Raw genomic sequence first — 12,186 nt, 5'->3', positions numbered from 1 at the left:
GAAGAGCTTGTCATATAAGAAATAGTTTTCTGATACTTATAAGCACATAAAAAATAAAGTTTGCAAGAACAATATTGGTAAAAACGTGTTTTAATTTTATGTAATTACATACCTTTATTTTTGTGTGTATTTGTATGTAGATAAAACATTTTAGGAGTATGTAAGAGAATGGACATCATGTTAGTTAAATAATATTTAAAGAGTCAATTGGTAAGAATTTGAAAAGCTGTGGAATATAGATAGACAGATATTTATATCTAAATGTTTTCTCCCTAAGTTTATCTAATTTTTTTGTTCTGAGGAAGATTCACCCTGAGCTAACATCCATTGCCAATCTTCCTCTTTTTGCTTGAGGAAGATTTTCCCTGAGCTAACATCTGTGCCAATCTTCCTCCATTTTATATGTGGGTCACCTGCCACAGTATGACAGAGAAGTGGTGTAGGTCTGCACCCAGGATCTGAACTCATGAACCTGGGCGGCTGAAGCAGAGCATGCTGAACTTAACCACTAGCCCATGGGTCCATCCCCATATCTACTTGTAGAATACATCAGAGACAAAGCATACATTTAAATATATCTAAAAAATTCAGATCATCTCTAGAGAACAGATATAATGAGAAGATTCCTATCAGAATGGGGATATAGAGGCATGTAGAAGAAGGGAAATCCCACTCTACTAAGAGAAAGAATGTGTACTGAGGGAAGAGACTGTGAGTCATCCAAAACATAGACTTTTATAGTCAAAGTATCTATCAAAATTGATGGCAAATCAACACATCTTCTGGCATATAAAGAGATTTTAACACTCCTAAGGTATCACTAAAAGAACTGAAATCATATAACTTAGCAGAAATTAATTACATAATTTAAAGATTAATTGACGTAAAAATCAAGTTGAATGCTCACAATATAAAAACACTGGTGGCAAAATAACTTGTCATAGATAATGGTAAGTTAAACAATTCATATTAATAATGATACTAACAAAGATGATGACACTGAAGATGGTAATGATGATACAAATTTTCGGTGTGTAAAACAACAAAGCTTACTACTTAAAATAAATTTAGCAAAAGGAGGTTTTGTGGCACTAAATGTCTGGGTAAAGGGCGCTAAATTTATTGCCCTCTTTATGGAATGAAGGAAGAAATACTGGGTAGACTTTTTTAGAAAAATATTTAAAAATATGTATGTTAAAACTATTTATCTTTGAAAGAATAGCTCTTGTGTTTTCAAAACTGCAAGGGAAAAAGGTGAAAATAGTGTCTCATCAACTCAATAGAATGTCAATAAAAAAATGAGTAATTAAAATCAATGCTAAAAAATACAAAATTTAGATTTTAAAATTAGTGTTAATTTTAAATAAATATTAATAAGTAAACTCACATAAATATGTTATAAAAAAGCAGATCGAATCTATAACATAAAATATACACACATAAAGAAAAATTATACAGAAAAATGTTGGCAATGAAGTAAGATAACATTTGAAATTTATAAAAGTTATGTGTATATATTTTATTAGAAATTGGTAATTGACCCCAAATGACATCTTTCTCTCTCTCTCACTCTTTCTCTGTATATAGATATGTTTACCACTTTTGCAAATTTTATCAAGCAGAAAAAAGATAACATATGCAGCATGTTTTCTTAACAAAGAAAATGTCAAAGTAATTACCAGTAGCACTTTGGATAACAATCATGTATTGGGATATTTAAGATCCCATCATGAAGAATTTATTGGAAATTACAATAAAATTTACAAATATCTACACCTAAATTACTGTGACAACACCTATCAAAATTGTGAGATCCAAGTGAGCTAAAGTCAGAGATAAGTGTGTCCTTAAAAAATACTAACAGTCCTCATCACAAAGCAATTACTATGAAGGACATAGAAGTGATGATTAGCTATATACTGGTAGTCCTTTCACACTGTATAAATATATTAAATCATTACAGTGTACAGTTTATATACAATTTTATTTGTCAATTGTACCTCAGTAAAGAAAAAAGTTTAAAAACAAAAAGCATGCTGGAAAATAAGTGAGTTAAATGTGAAAATCCAGCCACATAATTCATTTTAATTCACTAGTGACCAAGTTTAAACATAACATTCTTATAGCCAAAATTAATTTTAATAATACACTTTACTAATCAGCCCTACCTATATGGCATCATTGCAATTCAATAGAATAATTATTAATGAGATATTTTACATTTCCTTCATATTAAGTCTTCTAAATTCAATGTGAACTATTTTATACTTAAGCATATCTCAATTTGGAGAAGCCACTTTTCAAGTGCCCAATAGCCACTCGTAGATAGTGGTTACCATATTGGACAGCACTGCTCTCGAAGATAAAGAACAGATGAATAAACCTAAAGTATCTGATTATATATGCTGTATGAACTAAATATAAAAGAAAATATATAGCCATGACTGTGTAATTCTGATGAAATCTATATATTGTGTATATATATAAAGAAATGAAAGAATGAATTAATAAAAATAATGAAAATGAGAACAAATAATAGTAAGAATTCACAATAACGAAACCTCTTAATTTAAAAAAATTATAATTTTAAAACCCTATAACATATTGGAACAGAAAGAAAGAGAGCAAGAGAGAAGGTGCAGACAAACACCCTGAAGAATTGACAACACAGAGACTATGGGTGGGCTGAGCTGAGCCAAGAGTTGCTGGATGAACACGTACATCCCATCATCCCAGGATATCCCCATTCCCATACCCTACTCTTGTCTACGTCATGTTCTGAGGAGCCACCCCAACCCTTTTTGCTCAAACACGGCTCCAGCAAGGACCCAGTGCTCTGGCCATCACCTGCACTGTGAAATACTGGTTGGGGTCTTGCTGCACCCCAGGGTTTCAAAGCTGCTGTCTCTGCCCTGGGGCAGGTGGTTAACCTAATCTCCTGAGAAGTCAGGAATTATCTCTGAAAGTCAAATTGAAAAAAAAGAATTTTAGAAACTTCTACCAAGATTTCTCGCAAACATTCTATGCTTACCTGATGATTACACCAAATGATTCACTGATATGGATAATAATTTCAAAGCAATGGAAGTGGACATGAATGGATGCAAATGGTTGATTCAAAATGTCCTTCACAAATTCAATGCTGATCCAAAAATATTTTTCAGAGGAAATTTTGTTGAAGGGTAAACAGCACCTATAGGTTTCACAAAGAAAGTGCATTGCTTATTTTAATTCATCAGTGTTATTATTTGAGAAAATAAAACAAAAGCCTCCAAAGGAAAACAAGAACTGTTTATTCAGATTGTCACAGTCTATGGGAAGGAGTCAGCCAATGACACTTGGGTTTTGGCAGAGACTCAAAGGTAGGCAGGGGACTGGACCTCTTTATAGTGGGAAAAGGGAAGTCTCCAGGTGTGCCCTTATTGGAGGCTGTTGAAATGAGAGAGCTGTAGGCAGCCCAGGGGTGCATATTTGACTTTTTCTGATTGGTCCTAATTTGGAAGCAGGAACAAAAATTTGGAAGCTGCCAGTTATTAAAATAATCCTGGATATTTGTGACCAATTATTACTGGGAGTTACTGTTTGGCTTCCTGGATTGTTGCTAGACATATTGGTCTAATTTACTACAAATCTGACTTACAAAAGGCTGGCTTCTTGGCCTGGTTACTCTAGATTGTGGGTCAGAGCTCTATTTTTACATATGACCTGGCCATTAACTGTAATTAAGTCTCTCATATTATTTTATATTTGTATTTCAAACAATGAAGTAGCGCAAAAATATGATAAAAAGTAAAATATTTAAATTGATGTTTTATATATTTAAAATAATTATTTTAATTACTAAAATTATATATGGAAATAGAAACATTTATTTATGAAAACTTAAAAATAAATAAATTCTATGTCAAAAGTAGATCCAAATTCAAAGAATGCTACAAAAATGATCTGATAATAAATTTGAAAATGTAAAATACACTTTGGAAAAATCCATATTCAACTCAATAAAATATGAATAATCTATAGCAATCAAAGACATCGATTGAGAATCAAAGCTATTCCGCACCTCCAGTCAAGTCAGCAGTACCAGTCTTTTGGCAGAGTTTTATCAAACACTTTTTCTCAAGATACAGATACTCACTTTATACAAATTTTTCACACAACTGAAAATCAGAAAATTTTCCCAAACATTTAGCATGCAACCTTACACCAAAATGAGGCAATATCTCAAAAAGGAGAACATGTCAAATATGCACACATTACCTGCCTACAGCTTCCCCATGCCCTTCTGCAGCCTACGCTGTGTCTTGGAGTCTAGACTTCCTGGACTGCACCAACAAGCTCACCTCCCTTGACTGGGTTGGATCTGACCAATGCAGAGTCTGCAGTAGAGCAGATGAGGGGATTATGCCATCAGGATTGCACACTTCCAGCTCTCTTTTTGTACAGGTCCCTTGGGTTTGTTGCAAACTCTGGCTGAAGCTCACAGCTTGGCTCGGCATCTCTTTTGTCCGTCTCACTCTTTTTTTTTTTTAAATTTTACTCCTTCCTTTAATGATTTCAGGCCAAAGAAGGCATATAATGGTGCCATGTAAATACCTAAAATTATGAGTTCAGATATTCACAAGTACCTGCTTGTAAATATCTATGCTCACATTCCAAGACCACTTTGCACTCACATCCAAGGGAGAAAGACATATTAAACTACAAATTACACACAGGACACCTATATCAACTGGTCAATGTTCAAACAGGGCCAAGACATATGCCTGTTAAAGTGTTAAACATGTAATTTAGCACCTCACAAAAGTTATAAAAGTATGCATGGCAATCACACAGTCAGCCATCTTAATGAAGTACAAAGTCAACCATACCATATGACGCTGAAAATATTTAAAAGTATTAAGATAAGATTTTCAGTGTGATAGTATCATAAAACAATATGCAAAATTCAAGAGACTGTAAGTGAACTTTACAGTGATCATAACTGTCAAGTACATTGAACAAAATTTCTGGAAAGTATATAATATATGAAAAAAAAGTTGAAGAATGCAAAGACAATGATAACCAATGATGTGTCTAATCAGAGATTTAGTCTCAAGATATTTTCCCACATAGTACTTATTATAACAAAAGGAAATAGAGTAACTTCACTATGGAGACCTTGACAGGCATCACGTTAACCAAGTAATTAAAATTAACATCAGTAGCAGTAGAAGAAATTGACATGGTGGGTTTCCATTTTTCTTGCTGTTTCATTATTTTTTCCATCTTCTTGAGATACAATTGACATAAAGCATATGTAATTGGCGTCGCTTGTCTTTCTGATGGTAGCCATTCTAACAGGTGTGAGGTGACATCTCATTGGGGTTTTGATTTACATTTCCCTGATGATTAGTGATGTTGAGCAATTTTTTCATGTACTTATCGGCTATTTGTATATGTTCTTTGGAAAAAATGTTTATTCAGTCTTTTGCCTACTTTCAGATCAGACTTTTTTTGGCTATTGAGTTTTTTGAGTTTCTCATATATTTTAGATATCAATCCCTTATCACATAAATAGTTTGCAAGTACTGTCTCTCATTCTGTCGGGTGCCTTTTCCAATTTATTGATTGTTTCCTTTGCTTTGCAGAAGTTCTTTAATTTGATGTAGTCTCATTTGTTTATTTTTGCTTTTTCTGCAAAAAAATCTTTGCCAAAGACTAAACTCAAGAAACGTTTTTCATCTGTTTTCTTCTAAGAGTTTTACTATATCCGATCTTATGTTTATATTTTTAATTCATTTTGAATTAATTTTTCTGTGAGTGGTGTAAGATTGGGTCCAATTTCATTTTTCTGCCTGTGGTTATACAGTTTTCTCATTACCATTCATTTCCTCATTTCATCTTTTTTTCTCCCTTGATGAATATTAGTTGTCTACATGAATAGGTTTATTTTGTTGCCGTCAGTCTGTGCCAGTGGACTGTGTTCTATTTTTATGCCAGTATCATACTGTTTTGATTACTATAGCTTTGTAATAAAGTTTAAAATAAGGAAATGGGATGTCTCTAGCTTTATTCTTCTTTCTCAGGATTGCTGTTTCTATTCGGGTTCTTTTGTGGCACCATACTAACTTGAGGATGTTTTTTTCTATTTCTCTGAAAAGTGTTATTCAAATTTTGATAGGGATTGAATTGAGTCCATAGAAGGTTTTGTGTAGTATAAACATTTTAACAATTTTAAATCTTCCAATCTATGAACACATTTTCTTTCCACTTATTTGTGTCTTCTTCATTTTATTTCAACACTCTCATAATTTTCAGTTTACAGGTTTTTCCTATCCTTGGATAAATTGGTTCCTGAATATTATATTTTCGGGGGAAATGGATTGTTTTCTTTATTTATTTTTCAGATAATTTATTGTTAGTGTATAGAAATGCAACAAATTTTTGTATGTTTATTTTGTATCCTGCAACTTTATTGAATTTTTTTATTAGATCTAATAGTTTTTGGGGGAGTCTTTGGGGTTTTCTATATGTGAGATTATATCATCTGTAAACAGAGACGATTTTCTTCTTCCTTTTCAATTCTGATGCATTGTATTTCTTCTTCTTCTGAATTGCTCTGGCTAGGTCTTCTAGTATTAGATTGAATAGGAGCAGTAAGAGTGCACACCCTTGTCTTGTTCCTTATCTTAGCAAAAATCTTTCACAAGTGAGTTTTATGTTTGTTGTAAGATTGTCATATATGGCCTTTGATTATGTTGAAGTTCATTCCTTCTATACTCAATTTTTTGAGAGATTTTACATGAAAGCATATTGACTTTTATCAAATGCTTTTCCTACATCTATTGAGATGAACATTTGATTTTGTCCTTTATTTTATTAATGTGGTATATCACATTTATTGATTTGTGTATGTTGAATCATCCTCAGATCACAGAGGTAAATCTTACTTGATCATGGTTTTTGATACTTTTAATGTACTTTCAATTCAGTTTCCTAGTATTTGTTGAGAATTTTTGCCTCTATATTCATCAGGGATATGGGCCTGTAGTTTTATTTTCTTGTAGTGCCCTTGTCTTGCTTTGGTATTAGGGTAATGCTGGCCTCATAAAATGAGTTTGGAAATATTCCCTCCTCTTCTATCTTTCAGAAGAGTTTGTGAAGGATTGATGTTAATTCTTCTTCAAATATTTGGAAGAATTCACCAGTGAAACATATGGTCTTGGGCTTTTATCTTCTTGGGAGGTATTTGATTACTAAAACAATTTCTTCACTCTTTTTTGTTCTGTTCATATTTTCAGTTTGTTCATTTTAGTCTTGATAGGTGTACGCTTCTATGAATGTATCCATTTCTTCTGGGGTATCCAATGCTGGTGTATAATTTTTCATAGTAATGTCTTATGATCCTTTGTATTTCTGTGATATTAGTTGTAATGCATCATTTTGTACATCTGATTTTGTTTAACTCATTGATCTCTCTTTTTTCTTAGCATCGCTAAGAGTTTGTCAATTTTGTTTATCTTATCAAAATATGCTCTTAGTTTTATTGTTCTTTTCTGTTGTTTTTCTCTATTATATTTATTTCTGCTCTGATCTTTATTATTTCCTTTCTTCTGCTAACTTTGGGCTGATTTTGTTCATTTTTGTTGTTCTTGTTCCTTGAAGTGTGAGGTTAAGTTGTTTACTGGTGATTTTTCTTCTTTTTTAATATAGGCACTTATCATTATAAACATTCCTCTTAGAACTTCTTTGGCTGCATCTCATATATTTTGGTATGCTGTTTCCACTTTTGTTTCAAGATCTTTTTAAATTTTCAATTTGATTTTCTTGTTTGAACCATTAGTTGTTCAGGAGTGTGCTGTTTACTGTTCACATTTTTGTGAATTTTCTAGTTTCCTCCTTTTGTTGACTTCTAGTTTTATGCTACTGTGGTTGGAAAAGATACTTGGTATGATTTAAACCTTCTTATATTTGCATCTTCTGTGACTTAATATTTGATATGTCTTGGAGAATGTTCCCTGTATGCTTGAGAATAAGGCGTATTCTATTATTGTTGAGTGGAATGTTCTGCAAATGTTTCTTATATCAATTTTGTCTAAGGTTTCATTAAAGTCCAATGTTTCCTTGTTGATTTTATGCCTGAATAATTTACCCATTGTTGAAAGTTGGGTATCGAAGTAGCTACTATTATTATATCATTGTCTATTTCTACCTTCAGATCTGTTAGTGTTTGCTTCATATTCTTAGCTGTTCCAATGTTTATTGCGTATATATTTACAATTGTTATATCTCTTGATGAGTTGACTTCTTTACCATTGTATAATGATCTTAGTCTCTTGTTACAGTTTTTGTCTTAAAGTCGATTTTGTCTGATATATGTATAGCTACCCTGCTCTCTTTCCGGTTGCATGGAACATATTCTGTCCTCCCATGACTGTGATCCTTTGTGTGAACTCAAAGCTGAAGTGAGTCTCTTCTAGGCAGCATAGAGTTGGTTATTTTTTTTAAATCTGTTCAGGTGCTCTATGCCTTTTGATTGGAAAATTTAATTCATTTACATTTAAGGTAATTAGAGATAAATGAGGACTTACTAATGCCATCTTATTAATTTTGTCTGGCTGTTATGTGGTTCCCTTTTTCTTTTATTTCTTCATCTTTCATTGTGGATAGATAATTTTCCATAGTGGTATTCTTTGATTTCCTTCTCTTTATGTTTTTGTATCTACTACAGGTTTCTGCTTTGTAGTTACTTTGAGGCTTACACAAAACATCTTATAGACAGAACAGTCTATTTTAGACTTAGAAAAATTTTGATTGGATCACACACAAAATCCGTACCCTTTTATGCCCCATAAATTATGTTTGCATACTTCTTTTTACATTGTGTATCCATTAACAAATTATGATAGCTATAATTATTCTTAATACATTTTTTCTTTAAGCCTTAAGCCAGAGTTAATTGATTAAAACAATGCCATATTACAGTGTTAGCATAATCTGAATTTGATTATATACTTAAATTTATTAGCAACTTTTATGTTTTTATTTTTTTTTGAGGAAGATTAGCCCTGAGCTAACTACTGCCGGTCCTCCTCTTTTTTGCAGAGGAAGCCTGGCCCTGAGCTAACATCCGTGCCCATCTTCCTCTACTTTATATGTGGGACACCTACCACAGCATGGCTTGCCAAGCAGTGCCATGTCCACACCCAGGATCTGAACCGGCAAACCCCGGGCCGCTGAGAAGCAGAAAGTGCAAACTTAACCGCTGCACCACCAGGCCTGCCCCAACATCTTTTATGTTTTTATGTTTTACTGTTACTAATTAGTTTTCTGGGTTGGCAGATTGATGGTGCCCATAAGCAGCACTACTGTTGCAGTCCTCAAGCAGCTTGGTGCTAGAGTGGGTCAAAACTTGGAATGATGGAACTCAGCCTGGCATTATGGCCCACCAAGACCCTGGGTCAGCAGGTGCCTTTTTGGAGCCTAGGTTTATGATGTTGATTAGGAGCCTGAAGCCACAGTAGTCACTCAGGGCCATGGAGATCAGCTAGTGCTGTGATATGTCAGGAGCCTGGGTTTGCTGAAGCCTGCTGGGATCCTCCTGGAGCTATGGGAGAGAGCCAGTGCTGGGATTTTGGGGCCACTGGAGAAAGCTGTGGCTGTGGGAGCTGGCAGGTGATGCAAAATATTGGAAGCCTGGGTTCACGGGAGCCTTCAAGGGGACTTGAAGCAAGAAGCAGCCTGGAGCTATAGGAGCCACTTTTGGCCATCTTTTTGAGACATCTGGGGCTGCTGGAGGTGGCCAGCACCTGAGTCGACCAGGAACCTGAGTTCACATGGGATTTCTGAGAGTCTAGAGCCAATGAAGCCACTGTAGCCATAGGAGCTGCCTGTAACTCTTGGACTTGGTAGGTACTGGCTTGTTCTGGAGTCTGGGTTCAAGGGACGCCGAAAGGAACTTGCTGCCACAGACATTGTTTGGAGCCACTGGACACAGCGGGTGCCAGGAAGTTGGACCCAGTTTCATACAGGCCTGCAAAGAGTCAGCTATGGCTGCAGGTGTTGGCCAGGTTCTGGGGGTGGTTGGCTCTTGGGTCCACAGTGAAATTGGGCACTCACTTCATTCTCCTTCTCTTGTGGGGAGGGTACCTCTGTCTGTGCTGGGCTACTTTGGCTTGCAGGAAGGGTAATGGGGTATGGGGAACCTATCTTTCCTCCCCTCCTCAATACATCTTTCCTTATGTCTGTGCTTTACCCAAGTGCTCTTATTCCTTATTGGAATTTTGGCTCTTGTGAAGGTATTTTCATGTGCAGATAGTTCAAATTTATGTGTTTTTTTTTGTGGGGGGAATAAGTGGTAGAAATTCCCATGGAGCTATTTTGCTGACATTGCTCAAGAAGTGCCATGTGTGCCTCTTTACTCCAAACACTTTCCTAGTGTTTTAGTTAAAAGCTTATAACCTGGTTCTAATCATGAGAAAACCTCAGAGGAATCTAAATGAATGGACAGTCTACATAATTAACTGGTCTTCACTCTTGAAAATGTCAAACTCAGAAGAATAGAAATGTTGAGAAACTGTTAAAGATTAATGGAGATAAAAGGTCATGATGGTTAAACATACTGTGAAATCATTTTGGATCTTATAATAAAATAGCTGTAGACATAGACACCATTATAGATGTAGTATAGACATACCCACCAAAGATAAAATAATATAGACACAAAAGGCATTGTTAAGACATTTGACAAAAATTGCATAGGGTACAGAGATTATAGAATGTAATACAGAGTATGTAATATGAGATTTTGTTTATGCAGATCTAGTCTGTATTTGAAATTTTGTTTAATTTTGTTAGTTTTTTGATCAAGCTGATTAATTGCATCTTAGAACCATATGAATACTACTTCATTCCAGTTTATGCCATTTGCTTTAATTCATTTCCAGGATATGCTGGCATAGTTGTGTCTTACTACTGGGTTTTCAAGAAGGGACATGCTATAACTTACTTTGCATTCTCTGTCTCCTCAGATTCCAAATCTTCAAAACAAGATGTGTGTTTAGCATTTTCTTTCCGGTCAAAAATAGTTGCAAAGAAATTTTTCCCATCATTTGTGGATTCAGGACTCAGAATTCAAGATTAATATTCTTGCATTCTGTCTGATGTCCAGTGCCTGAAAATAACTGTCTTCTATATTTTATTTATTTCCTGATTTGTATTGGAAGACTAGTCTAGCATTATGGTACTATTTGCATTGACATGACTAGATGTGCAATTTTCTGTTTTGATATTAAAATGTTTTGTTCACAATAGAAAAAAAGGCATGCAACTAAAATTAAGCAAACCATATTGTGGTTAAAATGACAGATTTAAAGCAGACATTTTTCTATGCTTCCTCCCCCAAATGATTAAATGATAGTGAAGTTATGAAAAATGTTCACTTTCACAGAAACTACAACAGAGGAGAAGAAGGAACTGTAAATGGGAAAAAACAGTTATTAGGTATAATGGGAGAGTTTGTTCAAAAGGGAGTTAAAACTATAAGTCTACTCTCCACTTGAAGAGTCTGGAAACTACAGCAATACCTGGCAAAAGTAGTGGATTGTAGAGTCTGAAGAATTTGAAGGAGAGATTAGCTCTGGAAACATCAGGAACTGGAAAGAGGGATGTAAGGATGAAAGATATACATAAATGGGTGTCTTTATTTAATATAGACGTTACTCATTTTTAAGCCCTTAATTTACTCTCTAGAATTCAGGTAACCTGTCTTACACCAAGATGAAAGAATAGTGGGTATGTTTTACTTCTGGAGAAAGTGATTGAAAAATTGATATTTGTAACCTTTTGAAATCTCTGTATTCCTTCTCAATGAAGCTCAGCTATAGATAAAATCAGCCTATGCACTTGACACTGCGAATAAAATTCCTTGCTGTTAATAATGAAATTAGAGAATAGGATCATGAGGTGGGTGTGCTAAGTCTCTAATTTGAAAGATGGAGAACAAAATCACAGTAATATTAACAGAGGGAAAAGAATTAAAAACCAGAAACATTGCAGAAAGGAAAGGAAAAATTGAAACACACAATAAAAATTCTGATTGAAAAAGCAAAAGGATAATTCATCCAAAGACAACCATATAAAAAGTTATTAATATTTGAAAGTATAATAGCAGAGAAAAAAACATTGTCATAAAAAAGATGGATG

Source organism: Equus caballus, chromosome 6 (genome assembly GCF_041296265.1).
Source record: "Equus caballus isolate H_3958 breed thoroughbred chromosome 6, TB-T2T, whole genome shotgun sequence".
In the NCBI taxonomy this organism is placed as follows: Eukaryota; Metazoa; Chordata; class Mammalia; order Perissodactyla; family Equidae; genus Equus; species Equus caballus.
This window is presented reverse-complemented; position numbering follows the sequence as displayed.